The following is a 13,317-nucleotide window of genomic DNA, read 5'->3' as shown; positions in this document are numbered from 1 at the left end:
TCTCTCTCTATATATATATATATATATATATATACGTATATATATATATACACTTATATACATACACACAACATTATACAGGATGAGCTCATCTTTTAAAAATAAATTTTGATGCAAAGTTCTACAAAAATCAAGTAAAATAATGTGATAGATAAGAATGATAAGAGCAGGTGTTTTAAAAGTATGTGACATGCTGACATAGACGTGTTACAAGTGTGGCTGCTATGTCACATATGAGTCAGTAGGTGGCAGAAAGGAGATAGGCTATGTCCATGCTCAAGGTTCTGACCTATGAACTGAGTAATTAGTAGTCTAATATTTCCTGAAATCAGTGACCCTGAGAAGACCACTTGTCTGGTACCAGAGGTCAGGAAAGGGGGCTAATCTGAGTTGAAGACCGGCCTGGGAGCTCAGACCATGCCTAAGATGATCATCTCTGCTTAGTGACACAATGCACAGGAGGATATTACACTCCTGACACCACTCCTGATACAACCCCAGGTACCACTAAAAGGAGCATGTAAGCCTTGGAGAAATGAATGAGAAACAGAAGGACATGGACACAATAAAGAGAGGCAGAGCTGGAGAGTCGATATTAGTGAGGAACAGCCTTTTGTGAGTAGCCAGTGATGCCACCTGAAACCATGGTTTGGTCCTGCCACTGGAGGTAATATATGGGTGAGCTCTCCAGTAGCAGGCAACTATTACCTCTAAAGGCCAGGCAGATGTCCCTGGTCTGGGCTGCCTCCTGAGGACATGTTAATGTCCGAGGACTCACCTGGGCAACTTCCCTTCATCTGGGAACTTTCAGAGATCATGAGAGAGCAGGAGATTTGTCTCAGGCTTAAGCCAGCTACAGTATTCCTGAGAACAGGCCTCATTCATTTGGTGCTGCAGGTTATCCACCCCCAAGGATGTGACCATGGGAGAACTGGCCCCACTGCCTTGCAGCAGTGTGGGCAAAGGAGAGATTCTCTCCCAACCCTCATCTTTGCTGCCTATAACAGGTAGGAGAGCTGGCTCTGAGGTTATGAGAGCAGAATTGGTCCTGCTCCTCACCTGCTATGATACTAGGGAGAGCAGGTCCTGTAATTATTCTGAGCAGAAGAGTAGACCTGGCCCGGGATGTGGGGGTTGCCAGTGAGCCAGCCCAGAGGGCATCAGACCAGGAAGGCCAGCCCTGCCTCTTGTCTGCTGGGTGGTGGCACAGAGGAGGGAGTGATGCCTTCCTCCACTCACGTGCCCATGGAATCTATGGTTGACGGGAAATGAGAGAGAACAGAGGTCAAGAGAGTGGGAGGACTGTCCAAGTCTCTTGCCAGCTGCAAATCTTGGGAGATTGTCCTGCATGTCATACCAGCAGCAGCGTTGGCTTGGTCCTATGATGAGGGGAGCTGGTGTGCTGCCCTGCTCAGATACCTCTCAGTCCCAGAACCAGGACTTTGAATTGGCCCACCCCTACATCTAGCCCATAGATGAACAGCTGAAGTGCATGATGGGGCCAGTCTTACAGTTCCAAACCTACAGGATCCAGGGCAACAACAGGATAACTGAGAGGAGTCTCAGTGAAGTTCTGGTACTGGTAGAGTAGCAGAAGTCAGCGGCCTCATACTAGATCTGTTAGTTATTCGAATGAACATTTGCAAGCAAAGAAGTATGGAGAACGGGGACACACTGTGACAAACTACTGTTTCCACAAAGAGATTCTTTTTCTCTGTTGGGGGGAGGTTGCAAAAGTGGAGGGCGGGTATGAGAGGAGGAGGAGATGAGTGGTATTGAGGTGAATGATGTGACATTCACCAAGAAACATTAAAAGTAAAACAAAAAAAGGAAAAAGAACCAAATAAATACTAAAGTATGTGACAGCATCTCAAGCTCTAAAATTCTCACAGTATTATTTATCACACATATAAAATTAGGAAATAAACCACAAGCCCTTACTAAAGCAGGAAAAAGAAAAAAAACACTGGATATAATTTAAATCTTTATGGATTAAATATACAGTGAAGTCAGAAAAAGTCTTCTTAATCTGAAAAATAATGCTAAAAAAGTTGCACTTTATATATTTTGGATATTAGCTCTCTGTCAGATGTAGAGTTAGTGAAGATATTTTCTCAATCTGTAGGTTGCCGATTTGTGCTATTGATCATATCCATTGGCTGACAGATGCTTTTCAGTTTTATGATGTTTCATTTATCAATGGTTGATATTAGAGCCTGAGCTATTGGAGTTCTGTTCCTTGCCAATGAATTAAAAGTTCTTTCTCACTTTCTCTTCTATTAGATTCAGTGTATCTGGTTTTATATTGAAGTCCTTAATTCCATTGGACATGAGTTTTGTGCAAGGCAACAAAATGGTTCTACTTACATTTTTCTGCATACGGACAGCCAGTTAGACCAGCACCATTTATTGAAAATGCTTTCTTTTATCAATCATATATTTTTCGTTTCTTTTTCAAAGATCAAGTGTCCATAAGGGTGCTGTTGGTCTTCAGTTCTATTCCGTTGTCTCTGTACCAATACCATGAAGTTTTTATCATACTGTTCTGTAGTATAGGCTTAACTGAGGGATGGTGATTTCCTCCAGATGTTATTTTATTGTTCGTAACCGTTTTGGCTAGCACTGATTTTTGTTTTTCCATATGAAATTGAGAATTGCTCTTTCTCAATTCTCTTTGAAGAATTGTGTTGGAATTTTGATGGGGATTGCACTGAATCCATAGATTACTTTTGCTAGGATGGCCATTTTTACTGTTAATCCTAACAATCCATGAGGATAGGCAAGCTCTCCATTTTCTGAGGTCTTCTTTCTTGAGAGGCTTGAAGTTCTTTTCACACAGACCTTTCAGGTATTTGGTTAGAATTACCCCAAGCTATTTTATATTTGTGACTATTGTGAAGGGTGTTGTTTCCCTCTTTTCTCAACCACTTATCATTTGTATAAAGGAAGTCTACTGATTTGTTTGAGTTAATTCTATATATCCAGCCACTTTGCTGAAGTTGTTCGTCAGCATTATAAGTTCTCTTGTAGAATTTTTAGGGTCACTATGTATACTAGTATATCATCTGCACAAAGTGACACCTTCTCTGCCAGTTTTTATCCCCTTGGTCCAACCTTCAGAGAATAGCTAATACCAACACTCCTCAAAATATTCCATAAAATAGAAACAGGAGGAACACTACCAAATTTATTCTATGTTGCCACAATTACTCTGATACCTAAACCACACAAAGACCCAACAAAGAAAAGGAACTTTAGACCAATTGTGCTTATGAATATTGATGCAAAAGTACTCAATAAAATTCTTGCAAAATGAATCAAGCAACACATCAAAATGATCATTCACCATGATCAAGTAGGCTTCATCCAAGGGAAGCTAGGTTGGTTCAATATACAAAAATCCATTGATGTAATCTATTATATAAACAAACTCAATTGAAAAAAATCACATGATCATCTCCTTAGATGCTGAAAAACCATTTAACATAATATACCACCCCTTCATCTTAAAAGTATTGGAAGATCAGGAATTCAAGGCTCATACATAAACATAATAAAAGCAATATACATCAAAACAATAGCCAATATCAAATTAAATGGAGAGATACTTGAAGCAATTCCACTAAAGTCAGAGAAAAGAATAGGCTGCCTGCCCACTATCCTTGTATCCATTCAGTAGAGTACTGGAAGTTTTAGCTAAAGCAATAAGGCAACAAAATAAGATCAAAGGGATACAAGTTAACATTTTATTATATACATTTTCTTTTTTTACCTTTTACATCCTTTGAATATATGGTTGTTTCCAGTTTAATATTTTTATGATATTCCTAAGTGGGTGTACAAAAAGATCTGTGTGTGTGTGTGTGTGTGTGTATATATATATATATATATATATATATATATACACACACATATATATATGTTATATGTATGTATATGTATGCTTCTTGGGACTTTCCTCCAGCTCTTTTCCTTCTGTTTGTTGACTCCTATTCCAATGTGTTAATTTTTGTTTTATCTCAATTTATTATTTTACTTTAGAATCCTGGATTTTCTTTTTTCCTATAAAAAAAAATAGGGGCTAGTTTCACATGGGAGGAGATAAGGGAGTAACTTAAAGGTGTAGGGGGGAAACAACTATCAGGATATGTTATATATATTATATTATATATATGTGTGTGTGTTATATTATATAAATATATGTACAATTACCCTGTATTAAACTATTTAAACCATATAGAACATATGAGCCACATTTTTCCAATCAGTGAAATCCTGAATGGCTAGCAATGTTCATTCTATAACATTTAAAAGATTGCTCTAAAGCTCTCTGTATGAATGTAAACTTGAATGACAATTTAGGGTAAATTACAAAATAGGGAAAATAAGTCATTCATTAAATAGATTTTCAAAACAGAAATCATAATCACTGTTAAATTTAGTTCAGCACTGATGCTTATTCCATTTTGAGGAAGCCAGTTTGGAAGAAAGCAGTAAGAATCAGGTTGCTATTCAGAAAATTTGTTCTATATTCAAATACAACCAGGAACTAATGGACTGGTTTACTTGGCTTGCTAATTTCCTTCATATGCAAAAATCTCACCATAAAATTAAGGATTTAGAAAGACTTATCTTGAGTACATTTTATAAAGTGTTTCATTTCATTCAATCCAGGTTTCAAAATTTTCTAGTGATAGTTAAATTATATCTCAATGCGTTTATATTTGGGGCTGATCATTTGATATTAGTTATCAAATTGCTAAGCTCTTCCATGATGGAGAGGTACAAAGAATACTATCCAGATTCATATTTGTATACATGTACTTAGGAATTAGTAAAAATATACTAATATGTAGAAAATTGCATATATATACATATATGTGTCTGTACATATATAGATATGCATATTTATATGTACATATGTGCACATATGTGTGTGTTACATATATATTCTCACAAAAGAGGAGAATATAAGTTTCAAAAGACTCAGGAAGTGCATATGGGAAAAGTTGTAGAAAGTAAAGGAAGAGGAGAAGTTATATAATAATATTACAATTTTTAAAATAAAAGAAATAATTTTAAAAATAACATTTCAAATTGGGCTAATAATACATTTTCATTTTCTAACGTCAAACAGAATGATTTACTATGGTTAGTTGAAAACTAGAAGGCTTAAAATTTGACAATATAAATTATCTTTATTCATTTTATAGTGGCATTGATGTCATAAATTTCTGTTTTCAGCAAATTATCATAAAAATCATTCTCAATGTTATTTTGACATTATTTTTGATCAAAGGAAAGGAAGTGTTGTTGAGAGCTAATTATCCTTAAGTGATGTTTCATATTCTTTGTGGGTGAATAATAAATGATTTTATTTTTGATTTTTAAAAAAGTTTTAATAGGCTGTCAATTGAAATACAATTACATCATTTTCTCCCTCCATTTCTTCTCATCAACACTTCATAACTGCATGCTCTAGAAGACTTCCTATGCCCTTCTACTCTCAAGTCAATAGCTGCTTTTTGTGATTATTTTCTTTAATATAATATATATTATACATATACACACACACATACAGACACAATGTAGGTGCAGTATATATAAACACACATAACTTTAGGAGAACTGAATGGATCATTTAGTGGTTGAGATTGGCAAATCACAGTCACAGACCTGAATGTAACACTAGGCAAAAGTAGAATTGACAATAGAATATTTAATAACTAAGTAGGAATGGAAGAGCAAGGAACAAATTCACTGACTAGGTAGAAAACAATGAAATAGTGTATTTATCTTCAAAGAGGAGTCAATGAACAGAAGAGTCGAGAAAATTAAGTAGCATTTGGCTAAACTTTCAAAACAGACAGAAAATATGAAGAAAGGGAGGCTCAGTGAAAGAGAAGAGAATAGTATGTCAGAGAAGATGCTCCCCAGCTTTGCTTCATAGTGCTGATTCAAGTGTATACATGCAACTTACATATATGTTTTTAGGGCTTACAATGTTTTGTTGCTTAACCAGTTACTATGCTGCATACAAATAGCATTATACACACCAAACAGTGTATACTTCTGTATTTAGGATATAAATATGCTGCTAATATATATCATATATATATATGTATATCTCATATATGTAAATAGGTATAATTTTTTCACTATATACTTAGTGAAAAAGGAAGCCATGAATTGGAAAGAGTGCAATTAGTAGTATATGGGATTGTTTAGAAGGAAAGGAGAGAGATAAATGATGAAATGTATTACAATCTCAGAAAATAAAAGAAACATTTTTTGTTTGCTACTTTGTTGAATTATTACTTTATTTGATCTATTTATTTTTACTTTTTTAACTTTTATTGCATTATGATGAGAAAAGTTACATGATTTCAATTTATCTGAATTTGTCAACATTTAAAAACATATTTTAAGTAAATAGAATTAAATCACATTCTTGTTTCCCTTTTGTACCCCCACTCCTCCCAGAGACCCCCCTTCAATACCTACAATATCTTTTTGGTCATATTCCTTAAAATTTATAAAATATTATAACAATAAATATAAGGATTATAAAAGTTGTTTGATATAAAACAGTAATCAACAGTCTTATGTAGATGATCGTCTACAGCAATAGTGAAAATATATTTTTCTCAATATAAATTTTAAATAACTCCAAACAAATTAACTGTGTATTTCAAAATAATACATCACTACTAGTATTCTTAAATGAACATAAATATATAAAGTCTTTTTGTTTGTTATTTTGTATTTAGTATAATTTAAAATCTTGGCTCTTACTGTGGTACAAGCCCAAATTAAGAACAATTTTTAGACATTGGATTTCATTGTAATAAGACTGTACTTCAATGACCCTCACATCACCAAAGGATTTTACCTCCATCGTAGCTAAGCTGAGAGTTGACAGTTCTGCTGCACCAAGAAATGAATTGTAGGCACGATTTTTGGATACAGACTTCCTGCTATGGTCAAAGCTATTTGACTTGAGACTTTATTGAGTGACTTTATTCTTAGCCCACAGAGAACAGGTTACATTCATTTAAGAAATGGTGTATGTATTAAGATGGTCTATCCATAAAGTCATTCACCAACCGTTTCAAAGAATAATGGTTCTGCTTGGAGGGTGGCACAGACATTAGGTGAGGGTAAGAATTTGGTTCATTAGCTGTGATAATTTGGAAAAGCATTCATCTCAGAGAAAGAGTAACTTATAAAGTCCTCTTCTTCAAACTTGACACAAGAGTTATATATATATATATATATATATATATATATATATATATATATATACACATAGCGTGGTTTCATATGAATGGAGATAGATAATCTATCAAGATTAGAAGATTAGACTAACAACAGAGAAGTGAGGAAGTGAGACATATCTGGAATTCTATGATAGATTTCTATGAAAAGGTGATGATATAACTTTAATGTCATTTTAAATATAGATTCTGAATACTTATATATATAATATAATGTATATAAAATTTTAGTATATATCTTATATAATATATAATACATATATAAATGAAGATATGTATTTGTATGGTAGTTATACACTTCTTATTAATAAAGAATAGTATAAAGTGGTGAGTCACAATCCACAAAGTTTTGTTACATTAATTATTAAGTAGGTGTGTTTTTTGCACTGATGATAACAGTTGAAAATATGTTCAAGTATAAATTCAAAACTGTTAAAAATCTAATTTTTTTCATGTAAAGTCTGCCGGTTGTCCATATAAAACTACAATATATAAAATCATATAATAATAGGACATCTGCAAATAAATACTGTGGAAATTAATAACGTTAATGTTAATAACAATAAAAATATTTAAAAAGAAAGATTTTCAATTCTCATATTATATTCAATAATAATACCATGGGCATAAGAAAAAGGAAAACAGCAAACACTTTATCGACTGTCTTAGAAGATCAAACAAAGAAAGGGTCATGAATGCTTTATAAATGAAGGGCCCAAGTTAACATTACAAACTCCATTTTACTTTCAGACTCCATTTTATGATTATCTTGCCCTCTGAGTGAACTCACCTACTGGAAAACCCCCAACTTGTTCCAGGAACCATATCACCCTAGAAACAATCTCAATTCTCCTAAGCAAATAGCCACTTCACTAGCAACTATCACTTCTTAAGGGTAAAGTAACTACCGTCTTAAAGTAGATTAAAAGTTAACAACCATTGTTCATACCAAGCTGAAACCATTATAGCCAAAAGAAGGGTGTCAAGCAAGTGTCAACCAATCACAAAACATCAAGTTGGAAAGCCCCTTACAATGCTACAATAATCAAAATAAATAGAATAGGCTTGAAGATGCCCAGGACCTTCCACACCACAACTGTGCTGGAGAGACTGGAGGGTCCAAGCATGATCTTGAGCAAAAACTCTTGTTTTTGTATAGGATTTGGACTCTTGGTGGTCTCCGGTGGTCTGTGGGGACCAAGGAATCTGGACATAACATTAAGAGCAGTTTTATATATATATATTATATATATATTATATATATACACATATATGTGTGTGTATTTGTCTATATGTATGAATTAAATGAATTAGATATAAATATATGACAATTTACATGTATTTTGTTCAATCCTGCAGAGTGGTAAGTGTGACAAATATATTTATTAAATAATTAATACTATTGTAGTATCCTTAAAATAACTGATGAAAGAGGCAGAATATTAATGTGAAAGTAAGTGTGATTGAAAGTTAGAAAACTGAAAGAATCTATGTCAAAAATAAAGGTACACAAAGAGTTATTGTCTAATAGTTTAAAAATATGAACGCATAAAAGTGATTTTAGGGGCTACCACCAAAACAGCTTGTCTGTATTCTCCAAAGTAGATGACAAAATAAATAGGAAAAGCATAGCCCAGCACTACACATTGTTAGTACAACACTTACTAGAAACTTGTTATGACTGATTTCTTTTTATGGGTTCAATTATCATGCATCACTTGGAGCACACTTATTTGAATATTGTGAATTGAGAACATTATAGAGATTCAAAATCATTGATAGACAGGTAATTCTAATGATCTGATACCTAACTGTACTATTATGGTACAATAGAGGAGGAGTGGAAAAGAAAACACACAGTATGATATTATGTAAAGTGAATAAAAATAATGCAGAAACTCAAAATGTCTAGGTCATTTTCATTTGTCCTTTTTTTGTTCTTTCAACAAAGCACATGTTCATCAACCTATATGGTAGATAGTTAGATGTCTGTCCATCTATCTATCTATCTATCTATCTATCTATCTATCTATCTATCCATCTATCTAATTATCTCTCCATCTACCATCTCTCTATCCACTTGTTGCATTAGATACCTAGATCATAGATTAGGTAAGTATATAGATAAACAGATGTTTTGTAGATAGATAAATGATAGAGAGAGATGGAGATGATAGATGAAAAATAGATAAATAGATATAGATAGATGATAGATAAATGATATCTGCTACATTATGGTCTTATTTAAGTCAACTATAAATAAGAAAATTCATTGATTAAGATGTTGATAATGTTTAGCAAATATATAATGGTCTCTTCAGTTTACAGTTGGGTAACTATTCATATAACTTATACAACAAATTTAATTCTTATGAAAGTTTTTGCATGCCTATTTTTCCCACTGCTTAAATTATTCCAATGCAAAACATTTTCCAGCCATATATTGCTATAGGTTAAGTAATCTCATTCATTATCCTTTATTCTAGTTTATACATTGTGACACAAATCTCTCAAGTGGTAGTGCAAAGCAATGGGGTTTTTGTGAGATCATGCACTGCACTAAAGAGATTAGAATCCCCTGGCTAAGATGATACTGAAATCTCTTTGGCATTTTTCCCACACTCTGCCCGTCTTTGTTTCTATTCTCTTCCAGTATGTTATTTGTATCTTTTAGCCTGCATGAAAAGCACACTTGCTGTGTGATCTTTGTGTGGGCACTAATACTGAGGTGCAAAATCCTTGAACTTGAATAAATGTCTTATTTTCTACTCTATTTATTTGGTGGCCCATATGAGATACTCAGTATGTTCATGAATAAAATTCATGGCTATAGTGAGTCTTGTGACATTAAAAGATGAAAATTTTATTTTGTTTCTTAGCTTAAAGTGGCAAATACCATTACACTAAACCATTGACTCTACAAATAGAAAGTTAGAAAGCACATTTTCTCATTTAAAATAAACAACTTATATAATATATAAATTTGAGCATCAAACTATGTATTATACGAATAAGAACTTGTAAAAAGCTTACTAGGTGGGCAGAACATAAATTGAAAGAACTGAGAGAATTCTGAAAAGGACAAGCCTAGAGAGAAGCAATTCTAAATTAAAATGAACTTATAAAAATCATACATATACTATACTAAGTAATTTACACATTTCTATTTCTGTATCCTTGGCTTTCCCTCCTGGACTCATCTAGAGACAATGTAAATTACATGAGGTTTGGGTATGTGTAAGTCACTCAGAGAGAAAAACTTATACAAATCTTTCATGCCCACTTTTATCTGCCATTAAAAAATAGCAGTTGTTATGTTTTAGATTATTTTGGAATATTAAAGTCTGGGCTTAGATGATAGTTAAGATGTACATTGGTTTAATATAAAGATACATTTTTATAATCAAGAATTCAATTAACATAAATATTTATAGATATTTCTTGAATTGTAAAATTTATGCAGAATGTACATTTTGTAATTTTGGATCATATAACTCACATAAGTTACTTAATAAATCTAGTAGATCTTATTAAATGTGTGTATAAGGTATGTATATGAAATGCAATATTAAGCCTGGCAGTGCTGGTGCATGCCTTTAATCCCAGCACTTGGGAGGCAGAGGCAGGCAGATTTATAAGTTTGAGGCTAGCCTGGTCTACAGAGTGAGTTCCAGGACAGTCAGGGCTACATAGAGAAACCCTGCCTCAAAAAAAATGAATATTAAATTCAAATTACAAACTAAAATTAATAATTCCCAATATATTTGAAGACAATTCTCCAAATGCATCAGCATTTTCAAATGCTTATTTTGAAGGAAGTGGCTTTTCATTAAAGAAACGATTACAAAGAATTTTCCACATTAAATGCCTGAGTCCACTGATGAGTGAGGAGTTTTCATGTAGGACATTCACTCATGAGTTAACAGGGAGGTCATTCCTGGGGGTAATAGAACAATCCGGCCCTTTGCTGAGATGATTGTATCTTCAGCACATTATTTTACCATAAGACCAGATTGAAACCTTGTGTAGAAATGTAAAGCAACCTTCTGTTGCTCGTAAATCATGATTTGTGTTCCTTATGTGTGAACAGAAGGTGTAGGTAAACAAACCAATTTGTGAAAGTTAGCTATTTTTCCCTAAAGTTCTAATCTTCTCACAATCTCCTTATTTAGCTATTATGGATATATTTTGTAGTCTTGAATCTTTTTCTTTCTCATGCTAGTTCACTGAGATGTATACTCAGTGTCTAAATGTCCATTTATTAACATTGACCCTGGTAATTCATGTTTTTATTTGTTTACTTTACTATCAGAGATCACAATATAAATATATAAAATGTATATTTCATGAATACAGTAATATGAATATATATTAAATATTTTCATTGAACTTTTTCAAGTGTATATAATTTCACATTGCCTTACTTTAGGTATTTCTATTTTTCATTTTATTTATTCACATATTTTTTAAAGAAATTACACTACATTTATTTCTCTGAATGTGTATGTGCTTGAATGTGTGTGTGTGTGTGTGTTTGTATGTGTACGTGTTATAGCATATGTGTGGCGATCAGAGGACCATTTGTGAGAATCAGTTCTCTCCTTCCACTATGTTTGTCTCACAGACCAGACTCAGGTTGTCACTGGTAGCAGGCACTTTTAATTGGCTGGGCCATTATCTAGGTTTGATTTACTTGTTTGTTTGTCTTCTTGTTCCAGGTCAAATGGAAATAAATCTTTTATATCCAATACTTCTTACATATGCCTTATAGTTTAAACATCAGCCCTAAAAGGAAGTTGAGGTAATATGTTTTGGCTTGAGCTTTTATTCTTTTTTTTTATTAGATGTTTTCTTTATTTACAATATCTCCTTTCCCAGGTTTCCCTCCAAAAGAAAAAATAAAAATAAAATAAAATAAGAAAAAAAAATGAAAACAATCCCTTGTTCCCTTCCCCCTCCCCCTGCTCACATCACCACCCTCTCCCACTTCCTGACCCTGGCATTCCCCTACACTGGGGCATAGAACCTTCACAGGGCAAAGGGCCTCTCCTCCCATTGATGGCTGACTTGGCCATCCTCTGCTATACACATGCTGCTAGAGCCATGAGTTCCCCCATGTGTATTCTTTGGTTGGAGTTTTAGTCCCTGGGAGCTCTGAGGGTACTAGTTAGTTCATACTGTTGTTCATGCTAAGGGGCTGCAAACCCTTCAGCTCCTTGGATACTTCCTCTAGCTCCTTCATTGGGGACCCTGTACTTAGTCCAATGGATGGCTGTGAGCCTCTACTGTATTAGTTGGGTACTGTCAGAGCCTGTCAGGAACTAGTTATAGTCTCTCCAAACATCACGTCCTCCCATGGGTCTTGGCCCAGGAAAACACCTTGTTGTGGCTGCATCTCATGTCATTACCAGAAATTTTACTTCAAGCCTCTACTTATCTCTAACTTCCTTCCTTTTGTCAATAGTATGCTTACTCTTCTTGCTCTGGGATTTTGAATGATTAACTTCCCACACAAGAGCTGCTTGATCATGTTACCAGTTTACTTCATACCATGTCGTTCTCTATGGGTCACAACAATCACAACATCCAACAGCAAGTCCATGTTTTATGTACAAACTGTGAAGGTTGCTACACTTGAGTTATGTTCCTACTTGCTCTTTTACTTCCATCTACACAATTATTATACTATATGCTTTACACAAATAAGCAGGGTGTGATAGGTAAAACCTTAAAAGCAAATCAACATAGTTATTGTCCAGATGTACCTAAAATATATTTTCCTATCTAATTTCATTTTTGTAATAGTGTAGTATTAAGTGGATTTACTCTACATACTGCAGATGAGATATTTAGCATTATTCTGTATATTTACTGCAACTTTGAACTATTTGATCCTAAACACTAATTCCCCCATGCTGTCTGGGACAACTTATTTTCTGCTTTCTCTTTCTGTTTGCTACTTCTTTTAAAATTCCACCTGTAATCAACACTGCATATTGTTTTTCTTTCTCTGTCAGATGTCTCATATAGACTACTCTTT

General features: G+C 33.8%; 1 non-coding gene across 1 annotated transcript; it reads left to right on the top strand.

Annotated features, from left to right (window-relative positions):
• The first annotated feature begins 192 nt into the window (after positions 1-192).
• On the top strand, positions 193-320 carry LOC116071809. The gene has a single exon (XR_004111173.1). It is a non-coding gene; the product is annotated as a small nucleolar RNA SNORA17 (small nucleolar RNA).
• Positions 321-13,317: the final 12,997 nt, after the last annotated feature.

Source organism: Mastomys coucha, unplaced genomic scaffold, assembly GCF_008632895.1.
Source record: "Mastomys coucha isolate ucsf_1 unplaced genomic scaffold, UCSF_Mcou_1 pScaffold22, whole genome shotgun sequence".
Lineage (NCBI taxonomy): Eukaryota > Metazoa > Chordata > Mammalia > Rodentia > Muridae > Mastomys > Mastomys coucha.
The sequence above is the reverse complement of the archived record's forward strand: the minus strand, read 5'-3'. Positions and strand labels throughout refer to the sequence as shown.